The sequence below is a fragment of the Coregonus lavaretus genome (assembly GCF_964263955.1).
Source record: "Coregonus lavaretus genome assembly, chromosome: 27".
NCBI classification, from domain to species: Eukaryota; Metazoa; Chordata; class Actinopteri; order Salmoniformes; family Salmonidae; genus Coregonus; species Coregonus lavaretus.
The window spans coordinates 28,084,265-28,109,661 of NC_140014.1; the positions used below are offsets into that span (position 1 = coordinate 28,084,265).

The window sequence follows — 25,397 nt, forward strand, 5'->3', positions numbered from 1 at the left end:
GAGAGAGGGAGACCCTCTGGAGGCTTATCTCTCCCCTGCCCCACAGTGCTTTCCCTCCTTTTTTTTTCTATAAGCAAACGTATCACGCATCAAAAAAGCAACTATCAGGGGATGTTCTGTACTATTTGTTCTGTTTACTGAATGAATTCTGTATCATGGTGTAGAAGTGTGATTCATTTTGTTAATATCCTTAATAATATAAAGTAAAACATTGAATTGCATTAACAACTTGAACTGAAACCCCTAAACACTGACACAAAAATAGCCTAACTCTGACACAAAAATAGCCTAACTGACACAAAAATAGCCTAACTGACACAAAAATAGCCTAACTGACACAAAATAGCCTAACTGACACAAAAATAGCCTAACTCTGACACAAAAATAGCCTAACTCTGCAAAAGCAAGACTTATATTCTCTTTGTCCTCTGTGTGCATCTTGCTGAAGTGCATGTAGCCAAACGGAGCAAATGAGTCTGCAGAGTGGAATCACTGTCTCCATAGCATCACTGCAGAAAAATTTACAAACTTTTATATATTTCATACAACAGCACATCTTGTCTGACGCAAGAAAAGTGTACATTCATTTCAAGAAAGATAGCCTTACAACGTTCAATTCTGGACTTACATAACAAGTCTCCTCTTGAATAGAGGACAGTCAAGAGTAAACGCCTCTTATCTGCCCCCTTCTCCATACTTCTGAGAGAGCTGTCCAACAAAAACAAAACAATTCATGTTTATAATCATATAATTTTAAGATCCATCCTAAAAGCCATCACTTTACTCTAAATCAAATAATGTATCTTTGAAACACTAGCCAAAACATTACTGTTGGTCATATATTGAGTCATTAGATTAAAATCAATGATGCATAGTAAGCAGTCAAAGTTTGAATGAGGTCAGCCTTTAGTGAGTTCATTCAGGGTGACAGAAGTGTACAACAAAGGCAGGTCCAGCCTGGTGAGGTAACGCTCTGACCTGAGTTAGATAGGGCTCCATGTCAGCCAGAGGTTTCCCCAAGTGTTTCTCAGGGTCCAGCCCTGCCAAACACACACACACACACACACACACACACACACAGGAGAAGAGAGAGAGCAGGAGGCCTGATCAGGGACAGAGAACAGAGATTGAAGATGACAGGCAAAGAGGCTTTACGGGCAGACACACGTAAACCTGCACCCTGGATCTATTTGACTTTGCAAGTAATGTACACAGATCTCTCCGGGTAAGGGTAACAGCTTTCAGTCGTAGCGTGGCAAAACAAGAGAAGCACCCCTGGTCTGGTTTTCTTTGAGAACCTAAACTCTGAGAGAGAGAGAGAGAGAGAGAGAGAGAGAGAGAGAGAGAGAGAGAGAGAGAGAGAGAGAGAGAGAGAGAAAAGAGAGAGAAAAGAGAGAGAGAGAGAGAGAGAGAGAGAGAGAGAGAGAGAGAGAGAGAGATTCTGTTTATTTGCCTTTCCCCTCTCCTTCCCCTTAAACGGTGCATGGAAGTGACTCACAGGCCCTCAGCTGTGTGGGGCAGCAGAGAGAAAAACAGGAGGATAGGAAGAAGATGGGTACTGTACGTCTGTGTACCCAGTAGCCAGAATTCAGTACCCACCAGTGCCACATTCCAATAACACCTTTACCTCTTACTTCAGTCTCTTCATCCTCATGTTATCTCAGATCAAAGCTTAGAGAGCAATAAGACCTCACCTTAGAAAGTACAGTGAGGGAAAAAAGTATTTGATCCCCTGCTGATTTTGTAAGTTTGCCCACTGACAAAGACATGATCAGTCTATCATTTTAATTGTAGGTTTATTTGAACAGTGAGAGACAGAATAACAACAAAAAAATCCAGAAAAACACATGTCAAAAATGTTATAAATTGATTTGCATTTTAATGAGGGAAATAAGTATTTGACCCCTCTGCAAAACATGACTTAGTACTTGGTGGCAAAACCCTTGTTGGCAATCACAGAGGTCAGACGTTTCTTGTATTTGGCCACCAGGTTTGCACACATCTCAGGAGGGTTTTTGTTCCACTCCTCTTTGCAGATCTTCTCCAAGTCATTAAGGTTTTGAGGCTGACGTTTAGCAACTCGAACCTTCAGCTCCCTCCACAGATTTTCTATGGGATTAAGGTCTGGAGACTGGCTAGGCCACTCCAGGACCTTAATGTGCTTCTTCTTGAGCCACTCCTTTGTTGCCTTGGCCGTGTGTTTTGGGTCATTGTCATGCTGGAATACCCATCCACGACCCATTTTCAATGCCCTGGCTGAGGGAAGGAGGTTCTCACCCAAGATTTGACGGTACATGGCCCCGTCCATCGTCCCTTTGATGCAGTGAAGTTGTCCTGTCCCCTTAGCAGAAAAACACCCCCAAAGCATAATGTTTCCACCTCCATGTTTGACGGTGGGATGGTGTTCTTGGGGTCATAGGCAGCATTCCTCCTCCTCCAAACACGGCGAGTTGAGTTGATGCCAAAGAGCTCGATTTTGGTCTCATCTGACCACAACACTTTCACCCAGTTCTCCTCTGAATCATTCAGATGTTAATTGGCAAACTTCAGACGGGCCTGTATATGTGCTTTCTTGAGCAGGGGGACCTTGCGGGCGCTGCAGGATTTCAGTCCTTCACGGCGTAGTGTGTTACCAATTGTTTTCTTGGTGACTATGGTCCCAGCTGCCTTGAGATCATTGACAAGATCCTCCCGTGTAGTTCTGGGCTGATTCCTCACCGTTCTCATGATCATTGCAACTCCACGAGGTGAGATCTTGCATGGAGCCCCAGGCCGAGGGAGACTGACAGTTCTTTTGTGTTTCTTCCATTTGCGAATAATCGCACCAACTGTTGTCACCTTCTCACCAAGCTGCTTGGCGATGGTCTTGTAGCCCATTCCAGCCTTGAGTAGGTCTACAATCTTGTCCCTGACATCCTTGGAGAGCTCTTTGGTCTTGGCCATGGTGGTGAGTTTGGAATCTGATTGATTAATTGCTTCTGTGGACAGGTGTCTTTTATACAGGTAAAAAACTGAGATTAGGAGCACTCCCTTTAAGAGTGTGCTCCTAATCTCAGCTCGTTACCTGTATAAAAGACACCTGGGAGCCAGAAATCTTTCTGATTGAGAGGGGGTCAAATACTTATTTCCCTCATTAAAATGCAAATCAATTTATAACATTTTTGACATGCGTTTCTCTGGATTATTTTGTTGTTATTCTGTCTCTCACTGTTCAAATAAACCTACCATTAAAATTATAGACTGATCATTAGTTTGTCAGTGGGCAAACGTACAAAATCAGCAGGGGATCAAATACGTTTTCCCCTCACTGTATAAGCCAGGCAGTCACCCAATTCTTAGAGATTCCAACATTAGCCAGTAACAGCCACTATGGCTGTATAAATGGCTTAGCATCTCAATTAGGTTATAGGTTACTTGCGCATTAAGGCCACTAACAGTTTGTGTTCCCTCTATCTCGTTAAGTGTTGATAGTTTTACTCTGCGTGACACAAAACCCTATGTCTGCCTGTCAGACTTTTCCTGACACCTGTTCCTGATGACGCCTCCTATCCGACCTTTAGCCCTTTGATGAGGAAGCCGATGAGGTCACACAATATTGTCTAAGAATAAACAACTCTGATCCTCAAGTAAACAAACAAACAAGCTAATTATGGTATCACCCCAGGTGACCCCACTTGCTCTTAACTTCAAACAGCCAATGAAACAACATGTTACTCAGCAGACACAATAAAAGACAAAAGCTAAACAACAGATGTTGGGTCAAATGCCCATTAAGAAGGTGAAACCAGGTGAACACCATGACTAAAAAGGCTTCATATAAGTTATCCTAAAGTGGTTTCCTGTTAATGCTTTAGCCTCAGCCAATCCAATATATCTAGACTAACTGATTCTACAGCCATGGAGACCACTTTAGACAAGATTAACTAGGGCTAAATCCAGCTCCATGTGGCTGAGTTTATTGTTGTTGTTGCTCACTTAATTTCACCCATATCCATATCTTGTCAGTGTGGCTGTCCATACATAGTCTGACACATTAACAAACATGTAAGTAATTACCTATAACAGACTAATATGGTATTTTGCCAACGCAACCTACAAATCACCACAGTATTCTGTTCCGATATATTAGGTTACCAAAACCTCAGAACATTCATTATACCATTCAAATTAATCCATTCCTGCTCATCAAGTGTCTATATTTAATTAGAAAGGAAAAGTTAGGCTAATCATAATGAGAAAAAAGATCTTCTCTTCTTGTCCTGACAACATCAAAGGTCGAAGTTTGATTCCACAGCTCATCTGGAGAGGGGCGTGCAGAATCCCAAAGTGGGTTTCAAATTAAGCCTCAACTAGGCTCCCATGGTCCGGCGCTGTGGAGAAGCGAGAGAAGACCAGGGGGAGGGAGGGAAGGAGAGAATGAGAGAAGGGAGAGGAGTGTAAAAGGAGTGAATGAGCCAGGCTCTTGTTCTCCACCCAGGGGAGCTGTGGCCTTAATTAGTGTGAGAAAATCGAATCTCGACATCCTCTCATCTTTACCCCTCACAAAGGTAATACGGAGGAGAAAAATTAGTCATGCCTTTTAACACATTTTAACGATTGGCTTCAAATTGCTGAGGGGATGTTGCTTTTTTAATGTGTTCATTAACTTCCACTAATCCTAAATAATATATGATACATGATTTGATATTTACAGGGAGGGAGGTTGCAAGCGCTTAGAGATGTGCGTGACAGGAATAAGTGATACAATACCATATACCGTACAGTAATACCATACAGTATATAACTATTGAGACTTGAGATGCCAATTTTCCAATGACATAAAAGTAGTTTCATCTTCATGAAATTCCACAATTAACGAATAACGGACGGCAACAGAAATCTGTTCATCTTCTTCTTGCTAAACCATAAGATAGGACTAACTGAATCCATACTAGACAGGTTTGGGGAGTGTCACTTAGTGACTACTGTGAGCCCAGCAGCACACCGTTACTGTTAGCTTCATCCAGCAATCTAACACTGCACTCATTTACATGGTCTTCACATCCCTGTCTCCTCTCAACCTGTTTTACAACCTGACCTAAACCCAATTACCTAACCTCATTATGCCACATTAAACCCAAATAAGCCCACTAGAAGCTGCCATTTGTCTGCCACCAGAGACAGGTTGGCCACACTTGGAGAGAGAAGCTTTCCTTGGAGACAAAAAGGAATGGCTGGCCCTTAAAAGGCTTTTTATCCCGTATTATCCTATAAAACCGCAATTAAATTCAGTGAACTCCTCAAACCAGAGAGTCGAGTAATGAGTAAACGCATTTTAAGGGGTTCTGTGTTCGCAAAATTACTCTGCCACTGTGCCAATGCTTGATATGAGTGTGGAAAAAGAGGAGTGTTGGCTCTTTGAACAGTCACATCAGTAATATGTTCAAGTCTAAATCATAGTGACATGTAAAACTTTGCAAATACTGTATAAAAATGTTATTTCTGTAAGTGCATTGATGGTTATGCTGTACACAAAACAAATAGTGCGGAAAGATGGAATTACTACAATAATACTTTAAAAAAGGTAGCTAAACTCATATTTATGACTATCTGCTTATTATACTACTTCAAACAAACACTTTTTTAAAGTAGTCTAATCATAATAAACTGATCTTTGAAACAAAAGGTTTGAAACAAAAGGCAGTGTGAACAGACAAAAGGTGCACTCACTCCTTTCTGAACTCTCCTTTGGCTCTCTCTCAGACGTATGGAATCACAACTATTTCAGCAGAAAAGCAAAACCTTGTGTATACTTTTTAACCACTGGAAATGGCCTAAGCACATATCATCCATTGATTCATGTAAACCTATAGCATGAGTTACCTTCTTAATTGAAACTAGTGTTTTTCTCTGGCTCAGTGTCTTTGGCGCTCTGCTACATTGCACCTAATTCTAAATTAAAACCTGGGAGAGAGATTCTAGATACTGCCAGAGCAAAAGCAGAGTATCGCAGCCATCCGTGAGTCGTCTTAAAATCTGGCATGCCTGCCGACTGACAGCTTGGCTTTAATCCTTACCTTCAGAGAGAAAAGGGAGAGAAAATTTGATTCATGATGTGAAACATTTTAGCTTTTAAATGCATGAAATAAGCATCTCCCGCTAGAAGGTGAGCCGTGTCAAGCCTTTGAACAAGGCTCTCAAAGACCTTAGCGAAAACAATAGCTGTTCAGTATCACCTCATCTTACAAAGGGAGAGAGAAAGAGAAAGAAAGGGAGGAGATAGTGAGGGAAGGAGGCAGCCACAAACAAAAGATGATAAGATTAAGGTTATATGTGAAGATTTGTTCAAGCTCTTATCTGAAATTCAATGTCTCTGAGAGGAATTATAGGCAGGGTGTCTTTTAAATCCAACAAATTAAAAAAGACAAATTGTGGGTAATTATAACCAATGTATCTTGCACGTTTTACACAGACTTTATCCTTTTAGAAAAAGTCTAAGACACTAAATATAAACGAAACAAAGATCCTGCAGAATTGAAATCCAATAGGTACCACTGACTATTGCTGGTGACCATACTAGCAGCAAAATGTAAGTGGTAAAACTTGATATCAAATATTGCTGCTTCAGTTCATTGTGGCGAGAAGGGCCAAACGATGCTGGGCCAATTGTGCACCGCCCCATGGGTCTCCCGGTCGTGGCCGGCTACGACAGAGCCTGGATTCGAACCAGGATCTCTAGTGGCACAGCTTGCACTGTGATAGAGTGCCTTAGACCACTGCGCCACTCGGGAGGCCTTAGGTAAAACTTCATTATCGTCTAATACTACTTAAGTAAAACTTTATTATCTTCTAATACACATAATGCACATTTACAGAGAAATGTTCTTTAGGTTTTATAATGTTCTGCTATGCTCTATATCTAAAGAAGTTCAATAGCCTTCACTACATAGGATTTCAGGAGACAGAAATCTGAAAATAATATTTTTCAGTCTATTCTTTCTCTCTTTCTTTCTCCAACTGTCTTTTGGCAATTGGGGATTTGTCACCTTCAAAATCTCTTCTCTTCACAGAAAAAAAGCAAAAGCAGCTGCAAATGCATTTTTTTGTTATCGGTGTACCACTAATTTTCACCTGTTTCTCTAAGTAGGTAATAAAGGAATATTACATTCAAACTACCATGCAGTCGCCACGCAGTCGCCATCCTCCCAAAGAAAAACATATCTTGCAGACAGTGCCAGAAGAACCAATAGCATATAAACATCGCTGCATTCTCTGTCATTTCAGATGTGGCTTTGACCTCTGCCCTGAGAGAGCTGTTTTTATCTCCTCCTGAGGTCTGTGAAGGTAAATCCCTCTCGCACCATACCTTATCCCCTCAGGTACACCCCTCTGTCACCCAATACCCCCCAAAGAGCACACCTCCCTGCTCAGACCTGCTTCGAACCAAAGCAGCAATTATTTGAGTGGTGCCTTAAAAGGGCCAGAGGCGCTCACGGCCCCATTCAATTCTCTCATTTCTAATTCCCCCTGCCTCAGGACAGGTGAGGAGTAAGGGACCATGATAAGATCTTCCCTTTCTACCTGTAGCCAAAAAACACACACTAATAATCACACAAATAAACTCTCTCTCTCTCTCTCTCTCTCTCTCACACACACACACACACACACACACACACACACACACACACACACACACACACACACACACACACACACACACACACACACACACACACACACACACACACACACACACACACACACACACACACACACACACACACACACACACACACACACACACACACACACACACACACACACACACACAGCCCTGGCACACCTGAGCTGTTTTCCTTTCTAATTATAGCATTTGAAAGAAATGTGTGGAATTTGCTTTTAGAGGAGTATGTGTTAAGAGAAGGGGTTGAATGCTTGGCGGTACGGTGGCCCGGTTGCTGGGGGACTTTGAGGTGAGGTGTTTTCTTTGGCCGTGGATGACTTCAGGCGCTAATTTGAAGGGAATAGTGATGCTGGGGCGATAGCAGAGAGCAGCACCATATAGCAGAGCAGAGCAGCATTCCTGGGCCAGACACAAAGAGACTTTGTCTCGGCGACCAAATGAAGATGGTGTTGTTTTAAAAAGCCCTGCAATAGCATAATTACTCTCTTCTCTAACATCCTCTAGGTTAATTGCGTTCAGACAGGGTGGAAGAAAGGACAGTGTGATCATTGATATCAAAGGGAGAAGAGTCAAGAGCACGGTGTTAAAGCTAGATAAAGGGACTTCCACAGATCGAACAGAAACTAAGTAAGAACACAATGATAATACATTTACTTTACAGAGCTGCTAGAACACAACGATCTCAGTAAAATTATAACAGGCTCAGAATTGGATTCTTTAGATTATCTCTCTCTTTGAAAAGCTAAAGATTCAAGTTTGAGGAAATATACTAGGCCTAGTCATAGACTACCTCCTCAAACATTCAAATAGGAGAAATAGATACGCTGCAAAGAGAACCCTAATTATACAATTTAGATGATGAACTACATTCCAACAGTGGCCATATCAATGGTTTTGAGAGACATCTAGAAACCTGAACACGTCATGCCATTCAATTCACTAGGTCATCAGTCTAGCTGGCACCCCTTTCAACTGATTGCTCCAAAATGCACCAACAAGCACTTAAGAGCACGTAAACAGTGTCTCCATAATGATGTATCGCTACAAGTGGTTTGAGAGTAAAAATAGCCATTTACCACGGAATTATCATTTATCACTTGCACTGTCAAAGGGATCCAACTCCACTGTCAAGTAGATACAGGTAGCACTCTTCACACACCAAACTGAAGAGAAAAAAAACATATATCCTCTTATTCAGCAACCCAATCCCTCTATCCCCCAGGCTCCACAATGGCTTAGAAGACATACCTAGGTGACGATACATTCACCTTTTCCATTCTTGCCGGGGCCGTTTAAAAGCTTAAATGAGATATAGTAGATTTTAATCTACTCTTCACAGCCCATATATTTTGAGGTATGTAAAAGCAGAGAGGTACGCAACACCAGCCTACCAACACAATAGGGTTATTGACAGGTTTCATTAATGCGCTGTGCAATCAACTGTGCTCGCCGTTACTCAACTGCCAAGATCCCCTACTTCTCACTCCTCCTCCTCCCCACCTCCTCCCTTCTGATCAATGGCGTAGCGCAGCTTCGCGGATCCAAGCAAACCCCCCCCCCCCCCCCCATTCATTTTGATCTATCAAATAACTGATGGACACAGTCATATTTCAGTAGTGAAATTAGGTTTATTGGATTAACAGAAAATGTGCAATATGCATCAAAACGAAATTAGACAGGTGCATACATTTGGGCACCCAACAGAAAAATCACATCAATATTTAGTAGAGCCTCCTTTTGCTAAAATAACAGCCTCTAGACGCTTCCTATAGCCTCTAATGAGTGTCTGGATTCTGGATGAAGGTATTTTGGACCATTCCTCCTTACAAAACATCTCCACTTCAGATAGGTTTGATGGTTGCCGAGCATGGACAGCCCGCTTCAAATCATCCCACAGATTCTCAATGATATTCAGGTCTGGGGACTGGGATGGCCATTCCAGAACGTTGTACTTGTTCCTCTGCATAAATGCCCGGGTAGATTTTGAGCAGTGCTTTGGGTCGTTGTCTTGTTGAAATATCCAGCCCCGGCGTAACTTCAACTTTGTGACTGATTCTTCAACATTATTCCCAAGAATCTGCTGATATTGAGTGGAATCCATGCGACCCTCAACTTTAACAAGATTCCCAGTACCGGCACTGGCCACACAGCCCCACAGCATGATGGAACCCCCACCAAATTTTACTGTGGGTAGCAAGTGTTTTTCTTGGAATGCTGTGTTCTTTTGCCGCCATGCATAACGCCCCTTGTTATGACCAAATAACTCAATCTTTGTTTCATCAGTCCACAGCACCTTATTCCAAAATGAAGCTTGCTTGTCCAAATGTGCGTTTGCATACCTCAAGCTTCTTCCACATCACTCTCCCGTACAGCTTCTCCTTGTGCAAAGTGTGCTGAATTGTTGAACGATACACAGTGACACCATCTGCAGCAAGATGATGTTGTAAGTCTTTGGAGGTGGTCTGTGGGCTGTTTTTGACCGTTCTCACCATCCTTCGCCTTTGTCTCTCCGATATTTTACTTGGCCTGCCACTTCTGGCCTTAACAAGAACGGTGCCTGTGGTCTCCCATTTCCTCACTATTTTCCTCACAGTGGACACTGACAGCTTACATCTCTGCGATAGCTTTTTGTAGCCTTCCCCTAAACCATAATGTTGAACAATCTTTGTTTCAGGTCATTTGAGAGTTGTTTTGAGGCCCCCATGTTGCCACTCTTCAGAGGAGAGTCAAAGAGAACAACAACTTACAATTGGCCACCTTAAATACCTTTTCTCATGATTGGATGCACTTGTCTATGAAGTTCAAGGCTTAATGAGCTCACCAAACCAATTTTGTGTTCCATTTAATCAGTGCTAAGTAGTTACAGGTATTAAAATCAACAGAATGATAAGGGTGCCCACATTTTTGCATAGCCTATTTTTCACATCAGATATAATTTCATACAATTTAATATTGCTACACTAAAAATCTTTGTCTGGACAAAACCCCAGTACTCAGCTTTTATTAGAAAATGAATGGCATGCCATTGTGATCATTTTCTGTGATTAATTATTATGCAGCCTCAGAGGGGTGCCCAAACTTTTTCATACGACTGTATTTGTTTTAATATTACAAATGCAACTAACTGGATTTATGTCAACTCAGTCAGACACCATTTAAGGCATTTAATCTTTACAATTATTTTCCAACAAGTGTTTAAAGGCCTTGATTGTTTAATTTAATTTGTTTATTTTACCTTTATTTAACTAGGCAAGTCAGTTAAGAACAAATTCATATTTACAAACCGGACAACACTGGGCCAATTGTGCGCCACCTTATGGGACTCCCAATCACGGCCGGATTGTGATACAGGTTGGAATCGAACCAGGGTCTGTAGTGACGCCTCTAGCACTGAGATGCAGTGCCTTAGACCGCTGTGCCACTCGGGAGCCCATAATTTTAACATTAGATTATTGAAATATGTAATACAAATCTCCTAACTTCTTTTTGTTTTGTGTTATAGCACTATTAAATGCTCCAGGGCTAATTTATACTGAACAAAAATATAAAAGCAACATGCAACAATTTCAACGATTTTACTGAGTTCCAGTTCATATAAGGAAATCAGTCAATTGAAATAAATAAATTAGGCCCTATTCTATGGATTTCACATGACTGGGCTGGAGCATAGGCCCACCCACTTGGGAGCCAGGCCCTGCCAATCAGAATGAGTTTTTCCCCACAAAAGGGCTTTATTACAGACAGAAATACTCCTCAGTTTCATCAGCTGTCCGGGTGGCTGGTCTCAGATGATCCCGCAGGTGAAGAAGCCTGATGTGGAGGTCCTGGGCTGGCTTGGTTACACGTGGTCTGCGGTTGTGACTCCGGTTGGACGTACTGCCAAATTCTCTAAAACGACGTTGGCTTATGGTAGAGAAATTAACATTCAATTCTCTGGCAACAGCTCTGGTTGACATTCCTGCAGTCAGCATGCCAATTGCCTGCTCCTTCAAAACTTGAGACATCTGTGGCATTGTGTTGTGTGACAAAACTGCACAATTTAGAGTGACCTTTTATTGTCCCCAGCACAAGGTGCACCTGTGTAATGATCATGCTGTTTAATCAGCTTCTTGATATGACACACCTGTCAGGTGGATGGATTATCTTGGCAAAAGAGAAATGTTCACTAACAGGGATGTAAACAAATTTGTGCACAATATTTTAGAGAAATAAGCTTTTTGTGCGTATGGAAAAATTCTGTGATCTTTTATTTCATCTCATGAAACATGGGACCAACACTTTACATGTTGCGTTTATATTTTTGTTTAGTATAGTTCGCATTTTGGCATGTTTTTCTAGATTTAGAACATAAAGCAACATTTATAAAGCAAACATTATCCCTTAGGTCTAGCACAGCAAATACTTTACCCCTACCTAGATGTACAAATTACCTCGACTAACCTGTACCCTCGCACATTGACTCGGTACCGGTACCCCCTGTATATAGCCTCATTATTGTTATTTTATTGTGTCACTTTTTTTTTTTTACTTAACTCTATTTTCTTAAAACTGCATTGTTGGTTAAGGGCTTGTAAGTAAACATTTCACGGTATGGTCTACATCTGTTGTATTCCGCGAATGTGACAAATACAATTTGATTTGATTTGAATTGTGTAATCATATGTTGCAAAACAGTGTTTTTTTCCACCTTCAGAATATTGACAAAATAATTGTGACAGAGTTGACAAGCCACTGACAGAGTTGACAACAGATACTCAAAACAGACGTATTACTGCCTCTAAAAATAAAAGTTCAATACAAACATTTGTAAAAGATGGAAAATTATTCATGTGGAAATTAGCAATAAAAACAGAACCATCCTATCAGATCTTTCAGCACTCAATGGAGTTGATCTTAGACAAAAATCTGACGGAGTTGATGTTTTACAGAGTTGACAAAATGTTCATTTTTCTTCATAATTCAAGTGGCATATTTCTCAGTTGCTTTATGACTCTAAAACCTAAATAAATGTAACATAGTTGAACCAACATGCATATTCTATCTTAATCTATCAGGCAGATGGAGTTGACAGTTTACGGTTGAGACCATGGTGATTCCAATATTGTTTGTTTAAATCTATCAAAAGTAGAGAACTTGACGGACCATGGGGTGGTCAAATAATGCAACAACATTTATTTATTCTTTACTATAAAAATAGAGTTTCCCTGCCGGACAAGGATTGTCCCGACTTTCAAGAATCTCTGAGCTAATTTCCTGCTATTCTACACATTTTGCCATGAGGCTGAGAGAGAATTTTGCAGTTTTCAAGCTAATTCAAGCTAAATTATTTCATGGCTTATGACATGTTCATATGCTATCTGGGGGGCCTCCACTCCTTGCGGGGGCTACGGGGGTCAGAGCATGTGAGCAGAGTTGAGCTGTTGGAAATCCCGCTCATCGCTCATGGAGTGGTGCGCACCACTCCGGTCCTCCATGTCCTTTCCAACCACTCCGCAAAAAACCGCACTGCGCTCACAGAAGAAAAAAAACGCAGCTCCAAATTAGCTCCATTCATTAAAATCACAATTTAACCAACACCCATCTATTTTTGTGACTACCTGGACCTACCATTTGGATTTGAAGTATTGAAACCAAACCATATGGATTTGAATGAAAAGTATTTGAATAAACATGAAAAGGTGAATGTAAGAAGTGCACATCATTTCAAATAGGCTACATGTCATATTAAACAGCATATAAACACTCTAAATAGGTCAGGAGCCAGACAGGGAGCCTAATGAATTATTTAGGCTATATTATTTCAATTATTTCAAGGCTCTAGCCTACAAAGAAATACATTGTGAAGCATTTGTGAGTGCGACAATAGAATGGTAGGGACATAAAGCTCTCAGCATTTAAACAACATTTTGTTGTATTAAATCATTATAGTCTATAAATTGCACATATAGGCTGTGACTTACTTAGAATTAAATACAAATTAAACAAAAAATGACTTATTAGGGCCTTTGAATTCATTTTTAGAGTTCATTTTTAGAAACATGAGTTTGGCCAGTCTGTGGCTTCAGGCTCATGCGATGGTGCCTGTAGAGCCAGCCAGCAGCGGAGAATATCCTCTCCACACTTGCAGAGCCACTGGGGATGCTAAACACCCTTTTGGCCACTCTTGCCAGGTTTGGCAGAGATGCAGTTGTTTTTTTATTTTTCTTTAGGTAGGCCTAAAGGTTTTTAGGCAAAATAACCAAATCAAAACAGAAAGCTCCTTGAACGTGGGAATATGCCAGGCCTGTAGGGACAAAATCAATTATGGCCTATTGTATAGACAATAGAACGAAAATGAATGAAACCTTTAACAGATTTGATGTATAGTTTATTAATAGTTTGCTACAATGACACACTTAGCTAGCTACCCACCTCATTCCTTTCTGTTAGCATGTGAACGTAGTACACCATCGGGATACGTGTCTTTTCAGATTCCACAATAATTCTTTAGTTGTGGACACTACAACACCACACCCCCTCTCTTGCTGTTGGTCCTCATCTTTGTAAGTCACCTTGATTTAGCACCTGTGACTTTTATCAGTTTCTTTATGAAAATATTTAGTGAACTCCATGACAGTAGTTAAAGTAAGGGGCTATAGCAGCACACAAGTAGACTACAAATGCATGCTGGGACGGCGTGCCCTGAGCTGGTGAAGTGAGCGCTACTGGAGCGCTCTGGAGTGAAATTGGAGCAGGCGAGAAGGCCGACGCTCCAGCCTTTGGGAATCTCACTACGCGCTTCAGTCAAATTGGGCACTCTCCGCTCCTCGCTCCGCTCCAGCTCCGCTCACATACTCTGGCTAGGGGTGTGTGCAACGCCAGTGCATCTGCTTCTTATTTATCGATCTATTCATATTCCTCTCCACTGCTGCCTTCACCCCCTGGCACAAGTCTTAAGATCACAGCTAAAAAGCACAGATTGATGATTCGGGGCATTGCACATTACTCTCTCTCTCTGGTTATACCAACCCTCCCTCTACCTCCCCTCCCCACCCCAAACCTCAAACTCTCCCCACTCACAAACCCTCCTACTTAACCTGGACCTTTTGGAGTGAAAAAAGGGGCGAACACTAAGCCGACAATCAGAGATGGGCGAGGTTGGACTGCTCACCCGCTGCCCTGGAGAAAGAGAGACAAAGAGAGAGGAAGAGAGGGAGGGAGATCCACCAAAGGTAGCCACTTTGATAAGGAGGGTGTGGAGGTCACACAATATAATCTCGGAGAGCAGGGTCGCCTGGTCGCGAAGCCACAGGTAGGCCAGGGGCTGCAGACCCAGCCGTACACACCTGGGGGAAGAGGTGAGGCGGTATGGAGGGACTCAGTTGGTAGAGCATGGCACTTGCAACACCAAAGTTGTGGGTTCGATTCCCATGGGGGCCAGTATGAAAATGTATGCACTCACTACTGTAAGTCGCTCTAGATAAGAGCATCTGCTAAATGAATATTACAAATATTAAGATATAAAAGGGAGGGAGGGAGGGAGGGAAGGAGGGAGAGAAAAGAGGGTGAGGAGGTAGGTCAGACTGAAAACTTACAAGGATCACAAGAACTTCAAAGTGCATCGGGCACTTTAGCTAGTTTTGCAGGCAGGCTGCCACGTCGAGGCTCACATGGCACGTGCTCTGAACCGTCTCTGGTGCCAGTGGCTTTGTTCAGCAGATTCCGTTGAAGAGGGGGAATTAAACAGGGGGAATTATCTTAAGATGGCACATACTTTACGCTAGAGTTGTCTGTGTCACACACACAACACACACTTGCATACACAACACACTCATACACTTGCATGCACAAACACACTCACATAGGCAGTGTGCAGGTAACTGAAGCCAAAACTCTTGGGCGTACATGTCTGTGTCTCAGAGAACGCCTGCGGTGTGAGAGTGTGTGTGTGTTAAAGAGAGAGAGAGAGAGAGAGAGAGAGAGAGAGAGAGAGAGAGAGAGAGAGAGAGAGAGAGAGAGAGTGAGAGAGAGGTACTGTCATATAAACCCTTTCACCTGTATCCAGTGTTCAATGTCCTACTGTACATAAACATGTGGATATGTGTCCTGTCTGATGTGGTGTTACAACAATTGTATAACAATACATTGTATCCCATGACGTACGTAAGCCACTGGCCATTCTGGTAATAAAACTGTAAACATAAAAATACAGCGAGACTAAACATCATGGAGTAAACAAATGTACATCATCTTTGTTTGAAATACAGTGTCTCTCAAGCACGTAGTATTTTCTGACAGAGGGCCATGTGCGTCAGTCTGAGATATTATAGGTAATGTGTGTTTGTGTGTGTGTGTGTGTGTGTGTGTGTGTGTGTGTGTTCTACTTACACCTTTTCCACCCGTACTCTCTGGTAGTCTGAGCGAATGGCCCCTACAGACACTGCCACGACAGCCTCCTTTTCCTGTGAATAGCAGAGAGGGAAGGAAACTTTTTGTTACTGTATACTGACATCACAACTGTTTCCTGTTCCGTCATATGAGTGTTTATTTTACCAAGTTACAGAGCCATGGTGATGTCTTGTCATTATCTAATTGGGCAAAAAGGTCACATAACCATCTAAATATCACTAAAAGAAAAAAATAGGAAACTATGCGATAAGGATGTCTATGAGCACACACACACACACACACACACACACACACACACACACACACACACGAATACACACACACATGCACAGAGTCTGAGAAAACAGTGTTCTTTCCCTCCATCAGATAGGTGGGGATGGTCGTATCAAGGCTTTCCTGGTCCTGCACATCCCCTAGTGAAGGGGGTGGAGGATATAGGATGGAGCCTAACTCCTTGTCCTGGCTGGGCCTGGTTGGCTGGGCGTGTCTGGAGCCAGAGCAACAGAACAACAACACTAAAACTGGAGCAGCAGAGCCAGTCTGGTTCTTTTCAGTAGCCTTGTGTAAACTGGAGATGGGCCTGTCCCACCACACTGTAAGGTCCGGGACCATTACAAAGAGCGGAACTGAGCACAAACACACATACAAAACCCCTTTACAGAGAGGCAGAACTTTACCAGTCCACAGTGGTGTAAAGTACTGAAGTTAAAAAAACTTCAGTACAACTTAAGTCGTTTTTTTTGGTATCTGTACTTTACAATTTATATTTTTGACTACTTTTACTCCACTACATTCCTAAAGAAAATAATGTACTTTTTACTCCATACATTTTTCTTGACACCCAAAAGTACTCGTTACATTTTGAATGCTCAGGCAAGACAGCAATATTGTCCAATTCACACACCTATCAATATAACGCGCTGTCATCCCTACTGCCTCTGATCTGGCGGCCTCACTAAACACAAATCCTGCATTTGTAAATGTGCCTCAGGCTGTCCAAAAAATAAATGTAAAAAAGAACATTGTGCCACCTGGTTTGCTTAATATAAGGAATTTGATGTATAGCATTTACTTTTACTTTGTACTTTTACTCAAGTATGACAATTGAGTACTTTTTCCACCACTGTACTTAAGTACATTTAAAACCAGATACAAAAAATGTATTCAATCTCAGCTCATGAAATCACCAGACAGGCACAGAGCACACACACAAACCCTGCAGCTTCATTAGTACATTACATGGCCTGTAATTAGAATGAGGGGCCGGCCTCGGCAGCGGCGCGGTGGAGGGATGCACAAGTTGCCAGTAAATTACCTTGTAGACATTATCAATTTCCCAGGCAACTGGTCCTTAAGATAACCCCCCTTCTCCCTGTGGTCCTTCCAGCAATTTCTCTCTGCCTGATAAACATGCTGATTAAAGCGAGCGGCGTGTAAACCTTTGATACTTTTTAAAATGAAATCCATGCCCTGCCTGGGGCCTGACGCTGCTCCGCTCTGCTCAGCCGCCGCACTGCACAGAGCTATAAAGAAGAGATAAAGAATATAGCGTGTGTGTATGTGCCCCCGGGCAGAATGAGGGGACAAGGAGGGAGAGGCGAGGTGCACACTTAAACACACACAGGCAAACAGGGATAGGCTAGTACAGGGATAGGCAAGTACAGGAATAGGCTAGTACAGGGATAGGCTAGGCTAGTACAGGAATATACTAGTACAGGAATAGACTAGTACAGGGATAGGCTAGGCTAGTACAGGAATAGACTAGTACAGGAATAGACTAGTACAGGGATAGGCTAGGCTAGTACAGGAATAGACTAGTACAGGAATAGGCTAGGCTAGTACAGGAATAGACTAGTACAGGAATAGACTAGTACAGGGATAGGCTAGGCTAGTACAGGAATAGACTAGTACAGGAATAGACTAGTACAGGGATAGGCTAGGCTAGTACAGGAATAGACTAGTACAGGAATAGACTAGTACAGGGATAGGCTAGGCTAGTACAGGAATATACTAGTACAGGAATAGACTAGTACAGGGATAGGCTAGGCTAGTACAGGAATAGACTAGTACAGGAATAGACTAGTACAGGGATAGGCTAGTACAGGGAAAGGCTAGTACAGGAATATACTAGTACAGGGATAGGCTAGTACAGGAATAGACTAGTACAGGGATAGTATAGTACAGGAATATACTAGTACAGGGATAGGCTAGTACAGGAATATACTAGTACAGGGATAGGCTAGTACAGGAATAGACTAGTACATGGATAGGATAGTACAGGAATAGACTAGTACAGGGATAGACTAGTACAGGGATAGGCTAGTACAGGAATATACTAGTACAGGGATAGGATAGTACAGGAATATACTAGTACAGGGATAGACTAGTACAGGGATAGGCTAGTACAGGAATAGACTAATACAGGGATAGGATCGTACAGGAATAGACTAGTACAGGGATAGGATCGTACAGGAATAGACTAGTACAGGGATAGACTAGTACAGGGATAGGCTAGTACAGGAATAGACTAGTACAGGGATAGGATAGTACAGGAATATACTAGTACAGGGATATACTAGTACAGGGATAGACTAGTACAATAGACTAGTACAGGAATAGACTAGTACAGGAATAGACTAGTACAGGAATAGACTAGTACAGGGAAAGGCTAGTACAGGGATAGGATAGTACAGGAATAGACTACTACAGGGATAGGATAGTACAAGAATAGGCTAGTACAGGGATAGGATAGTACAGGAATAGACTAGTACAGGGATAGGATAGTACAGGAATAGACTAGTACAGGGACAGGCTTGGGTAGTACATGGACAGGCTAGGATAGTACAGGAATAGGCAAGTACAGGGACAGGCTAGGGTAGTACAGGGACAGGGTAATACAGGGAAAGGGTAGAACAGGGACAGGCTAGTTCAGACAGGCTAGTTCAGGGACAGGCTAGGGTAGTACAGGGGCAGGCTAGGGTAGTACAGGGACAGGCTAGGGTAGTACATGGGCAGGCTAGGGTAGTACAAGGGCAGGGTAGTACAGGGGCAGGCTAGGGTAGTACAGGGACAGGCTAGGGTAGTACAGGGACAGGCTAGGGTAGTACAGGGGCAGGCTAGGGTAGTACAGGGACAGGCTAGGGTAGTACAGGGGCAGGCTAGGGTAGTACAGGGACAGGCTAGGGTAGTACAGGGGCAGGCTAGGGTAGTACAGGGGCAGGCTTGGGTAGTACAGGGACAGGCTAGTACAGGGATAGGCTAGCTCTGATGCTGGATTCTTTACTGTCTACTGAATGTCATCGCATTGTCATCGAATGTCACTATCCTATTCCTGTGTGAATTTAAGTATGCTCTCTCTAATTCTCTCGTTCTCTCTTTCTCTCTGAGAACCTGAGCCCTAGGACCATACGTCAGGACTACCGGGCATGCTGACACCTTGCTGTCCCCAGTCCGCCTGGCCTTGCTGCTATTCCAGTTTCAACTGTTCTGCCTGCGGTTACGAAACCCCTACCTGTCCCAGACCTGCTGTTTTCAACTCTTAATGATCGGCTATGAAAAGCCAACTGAGAGACCTGAGCCCTAGGACCATACGTCGGGACTACCGGCCGTGGTGACTCCTTGCTGTCCCCAGTCCGCCTGGCCTTGCTGCTATTCCAGTTTCAACTGTTCTGCCTGCGGTTATGGAACCCCTACCTGTCCCAGACCTGCTGTTTTCAACTCTTAATGATCGGCTATGAAAAGCCAACTGAGATTTATTCCTGATTATTATTTGACCATGCTTGTCACTTATGAACATTTTTGAACATCTTAGCATGGTTCTGTTATAATCTCCACCCGGCACAGCCAGAAGAGGACTGGCCACCCCTCATAGCCTGGTTCCTCTCTAGGTTTCTTCCTAGGTTTTGGCCTTTCTAGGGAGTTTTTCCTAGCCACCGTGCTTCTACACCTGCATTACTAGCTGTTTGGGGTTTTAGGCTGGGTTTCTGTACAGCACTTCGAGATATTAGCTGATGTACGAAGGGCTATATAAAATAAAATTGATTGATTGATTGTTGATTGGGCCCAAACACATACAAATATAGTTCAACAAGTCACTATAGTCAGTCTTAAATGCAAATGTACAATACAACTCAGTCTCTGGAAATTCAGAGTCCTGTGACAATAATTACTCCAGACTGATAACATTTCAGCACTGCACAGAGCCAAGAGGGCTGGAGGCACTGTCGTATAACTCTACGTAGGCTGCAGGGCTGTTAACTATTTTCTAATGATATGATAACCTTCACCCTCAAAAATACGTTCCTTCCTGAAGAGCCAAACGAAGCTTGAGAGTAAAAGAGAGAGACAGACCGACAGAGAGAGAGAAAGACGAAGAGAGAAAGGGAAATAGATAGATGGAACGAGAGGAAGAGAGAGTGAAAGATGGAGGAAGAGAAGAAGAGAGAGAAAGTAGAGGACGGGCCAGTCTCGGAGGGGTGTCTAACTAACTGTCGACAAAGTGATTGGGTCAATGAGCTGTAAACGTGGCAGGGCCAGACTTAGCCTGATTAAATAACACAGCATTACGCCTTCCCTTTCCCCTCTGTCCTTCAGGGAGCCAGAGGCAGACATAACGTTAAGAGTGGGGCCTCCGAGGCCTGAATCATCCAGTAACAATGAAGTGGGCCTGAGAGGGATAAGATAACTTTCTCACACCCCCTTTTTTTTTATGTACAATCTGTAGCTTTAAGTCTAGACCGCAAACAATAACGTATTAACTTTACTTATTTTTGGATGACGTTTTGGTTTTGTCACCATTATATCTATTGTTGAGACTGCCAGGAATGAGAGTGGGCTAGAGTTGCTCTGGACAAACTGAATGACTTGGATTTCACAAATTCTAGACATACTTTCTCATCCGCTGTGGGAAAGCAGGGCAGGCAGTGGGAATAATGGTGAGGCGGGTGTAAATTCATACACTACCAGTCAAAAGTTTGGACACACCTACTCATTTTTTACATTGTAGAATAATAGTGAAGACATCAAAACTATGAAATAACACATATGGAATCATTTAGTAACCAAAAAAGTGTTAAACAAATCAAAATATATTTTATATTTGAGATTCTTCAAATAGCCACCCTTTGCCTTGATGAAAGCTTTGCACACTCTTGGCATTCTCTCAACCAGCTTCATGAGGTAGTCACCTGGAATGCATTTCAATTAACAGGTGTGCCATTTTAAAAGTTAATTTGTGGAATTTATTTCCTTCTTAATGCGTTTGAGCCAATCAGTTGTGTTGTGACAAGGTAGGGGTGGTATACAGAAGATAGCCCTATTTGATAAAATACCAAGTCCATATTATGGCAAGAACAGCTCAAATAACCAAAGAGAAATAACAGTCCATCATTACGGAAAATGTATTTGAAAGTTTCTTCAAGTGCAGATACAAAAACCATCAAAAGCTATGATGAAACTGGCTCGGATGAGGACTGCCACAGGAATGGAAGACCCAGAGTTACCTCTGATGCAGAGGATAAGTTGATTAGAGTTACCAGCCTCAGAAATTGCAGCCCAAATAAATGCTTCACAGATTTCAAGTAACAGACACATCTCAACATCAACTGTTCAGAGGGGACTGCAAAGAAACCACTACTAAAAGGACACCAATAAGAAGAAGAGACCTGCTTGGGCCAAGAAACACGAGCAATGGACATTAGACCGGCGGAAATGTATCCTTTGGTCTGGAGTCCAAATTTGAGATTTTTGGTTCAAACCACTGTGTGTTTGTGAGACGTGGTGTGGGTGAACGGATGATCTCCGCATGTGTAGTTCCCACCATAAAGCATGGAGGTGGAGGTGTTATGGTGTGGGGGTGCTTTGCTGGTGACACTGTCTGTGATTTATTTAGAATTCAAGGCACACTTAACCAGCATGGCTACCACAGCATTCTGCAGCGATACGCCATCCCATCTGGTTTGGGCTTAGTGGGACTATCATTTGTTTTTCAACAGGACAATGACCCAACACACCTCCAGGCTGTGTAAGGGCTATTTTACCAAGAAGGAGAGTGATGGAGTGCTGCATCAGATGACCTGGCCTCCACAATTCCCTGACCTCAACCCAATTGAGATGGTTTGGGATGAGTCCGACGGCAGAATGAAGGAAAAGCAGCCAACAAGTGCTAAGCATATGTGGGAACTCCTTCAAGACTGTTGGAAAAGCATTAGAGTGTACAAAGCTGTCATCAAGGCAACGGGTGGCTATTTGAAGAATCTCAAATATAAAATATATTTTGATTTGTTTAACACTTTTTTGGTTACTCCATGATTCCATATGTGTTATTTCATAGTTTTGATGTCTTCACTATTATTCTACAATGTAAAAAATAGTACAAATAAAGAAAAACCCTTGAATGAGTAGGTGTGTCCAAACTTGTGACTGGTACTGTAAATCTACAGAGATGGATATTGCAGAAGTGTTCCATGTATTCATGACACTATAAAAACACAAACTTTGATTTTATGCTGCTTGAAATATTTATCTAAATGTTTTATAGTTATACCTGAAAAAGAGTGAGATGGATCATGAACTACATTGGGGGGAAAAAGTATTTAGTCAGCCACCAATTGTGCAAGTTCTCCCACTTAAAAAGATGAGAGAGGCCTGTAATTCTCATCATAGGTACACGTCAACTATGACAGACAAAATGAAATTTTTTTTCTTCAGAAAATCACATTGTAGGATTTTTAATGAATTTATTTGCAAATTATGGTGGAAAATAAGTATTTGGTCACCTACAAACAAGCAAGATTTCTGGCTCTCACAGACCTGTAACTTCTTCTTTAAGAGGCTCCTCTGTCCTCCACTCGTTACCTGTATTAATGGCACCTGTTTGAACTTGTTATCAGTATAAAAGACACCTGTCCACAACCTCAAACAGTCACACTCCAAACTCCACTATGGCCAAGACCAAAGAGCTGTCAAAGGACACCAGAAACAAAATTGTAGACCTGCACCAGGCTGGGAAGACTGAATCTGCAATAGGTAAGCAGCTTGGTTTGAAGAAATCAACTGTGGGAGCAATTATTAGGAAATGGAAGACATACAAGACCACTGATAATCTCCCTCGATCTGGGGCTCCACGCAAGATCTCACCCCGTGGGGTCAAAATGATCACAAGAACGGTGAGCAAAAATCCCAGAACCACACGGGGGGACCTAGTGAATGACCTGCAGACAGCTGGGACCAAAGTAACAAAGCCTACCATCAGTAACACACTACGCCGCCAGGGACTCAAATCCTGCAGTGCCAGACGTGTCCCCCTGCTTAAGCCAGTACATGTCCAGGCCCGTCTGAAGTTTGCTAGAGTGCATTTGGATGATCCAGAAGAGGATTGGGAGAATGTCATATGGTCAGATGAAACCAAAATAGAACTTTTTGGTAAAAACTCAACTCGTCGTGTTTGGAGGACAAAGAATGCTGAGTTGCATCCAAAGAACACCATACCTACTGTGAAGCATGGGGGTGGAAACATCATGCTTTGGGGCTGTTTTTCTGCAAAGGGACCAGGACGACTGATCCGTGTAAAGGAAAAAATTAATGGGGCCATGTATCGTGAGATTTTGAGTGAAAACCTCCTTCCATCAGCAAGGGCATTGAAGATGAAACGTGGCTGGGTCTTTCAGCATGACAATGATCCCAAACACACCGCCCGGGCAACGAAGGAGTGGCTTCGTAAGATGCATTTCAAGGTCCTGGAGTGGCCTAGCCAGTCTCCAGATCTCAACCCCATAGAAAATCTTTGAAGGGAGTTGAAAGTCCGTGTTGCCCAGCGACAGCCCCAAAACATCACTGCTCTAGAGGAGATCTGCATGGAGGAATGGGCCAAAATACCAGCAACAGTGTGTGAAAACCTTGTGAAGACTTACAGAAAACGTTTGACCTGTGTCATTGCCAACAAAGGGTATATAACAAAGTATTGAGAAACTTTTGTTATTGACCAAATACTTATTTTCCACCCTAATTTGCAAATAAATTCATTAAAAATTATACAATGTGATTTTCTGATTTTTTTTTCTTCTCATTTTGTCTGTCATAGTTGACGTGTACCTATGATGAAAATTACAGGCCTCTCTCATCTTTTTAAGTGGGAGAACTTGCACAATTGGTGGCTGACTAAATACTTTTTTTCCCCACTGTATATGTTCGATAAAAACTTGGGTGATATCTGGCTGAAGGATGTTTGGATTGTCGTGAGAAAATATGATAATGGCACTATAAATCACAGCATTTTAGCAGAAACAATATGCCTATCCCACTATTAGCAAGATAATTCAATAACTCTATCGTGACTAGCAAATCATATAGCCAATACAATTAATACACATTTCGTTAATATGACTTATTGAGAATGAGGCCTTTGGGTACTCTGCTTATTCTGAAAATCTAACTACAATGACACCATATTTTTGTGACCTCAGACTGTTACCAGAATGCTCTCTGTTTGTCCTCCATGACTGTTGGCACACTGAAGGACCCCAAGGAGCCCCATCAGGGGCAGACTAAACAAAAGCCTGTTTCCCCCCTCTAGCCTAGCTGTAGTCGTCAGGAAACTAAAGGCATTAATGAGGATCTATGGCTTGGAGCACGGCCCTCTCCGGCCCACAGCCATGTCCATCAGGGTACTTAGCCCCATACAATCATTAACTTCTGTTACTAATTGTCGAATTCATTAAAAGGAAACCTCCCCCCAAACGTCCCTCATGAAAATGGATGGACTGGGCTGAATTATAAAGATGTCAGGGCTCAGAAGATTAAGGCTCCCAGACATGCTCCACAAAAAAAACGATACGGCCATTAAACTCTATTTCAAGGTAGCTTTTGATATACTTTGTAATTATATATACATACGTCTTGGTAGGACCATCCGAGTGTAATTCAAGTGTATTCACTGGCCCTCCTGTAGCTCAGTTGGTAGAGCATGGCGCTTGCAACGCAAGGGTTGTGGGTTCGTTTCCCACGGGGGGTCAGTATGAAAAATGTATGCACTCACTAATTGGAAGTCGCTCTGGATACTAAAATGTAAAAAAAAAAATGTTTAAAAAATTTCTAAGCCATAGTTAGGCCTATAGCCTCAGTGCAGGTAGAGATAAGATGATAGGACACAGAGGCAAGCCTGTCATGTAGCACGATGTTGCTCTACTTCTTCTACTTAAATAAAATGCTTGACGATTCAACCCTTTTCTCAATTCTTAGCCATATTCATCAAAATTTTGCATCAATATTGCCAGACCAACTTTTATCCAAAATTCTGTATGTAGTGTCTTAACATGAATAGAGTTTAATAGTGCTGCAAAACCAATTT

General features: G+C 42.4%; 1 pseudogene across 1 annotated transcript in view; it reads right to left on the reverse strand.

The window, feature by feature from the left end:
* LOC311102655 overlaps positions 1 to 25,397 on the reverse strand; it is an 83,426-nt pseudogene that overhangs the window by 53,389 nt on the left and 4,640 nt on the right. The window contains exons 2-7 of the transcript in view: positions 16,376 to 16,538; positions 16,031 to 16,104; positions 14,870 to 14,988; positions 979 to 1,040; positions 629 to 708; positions 415 to 509 (exon numbers count right to left, since the gene is read on the reverse strand). The product of the transcript in view is annotated as an uncharacterized misc_RNA (transcript). The remainder of the gene's footprint in view (positions 1 to 414; positions 510 to 628; positions 709 to 978; positions 1,041 to 14,869; positions 14,989 to 16,030; positions 16,105 to 16,375; positions 16,539 to 25,397) is intronic.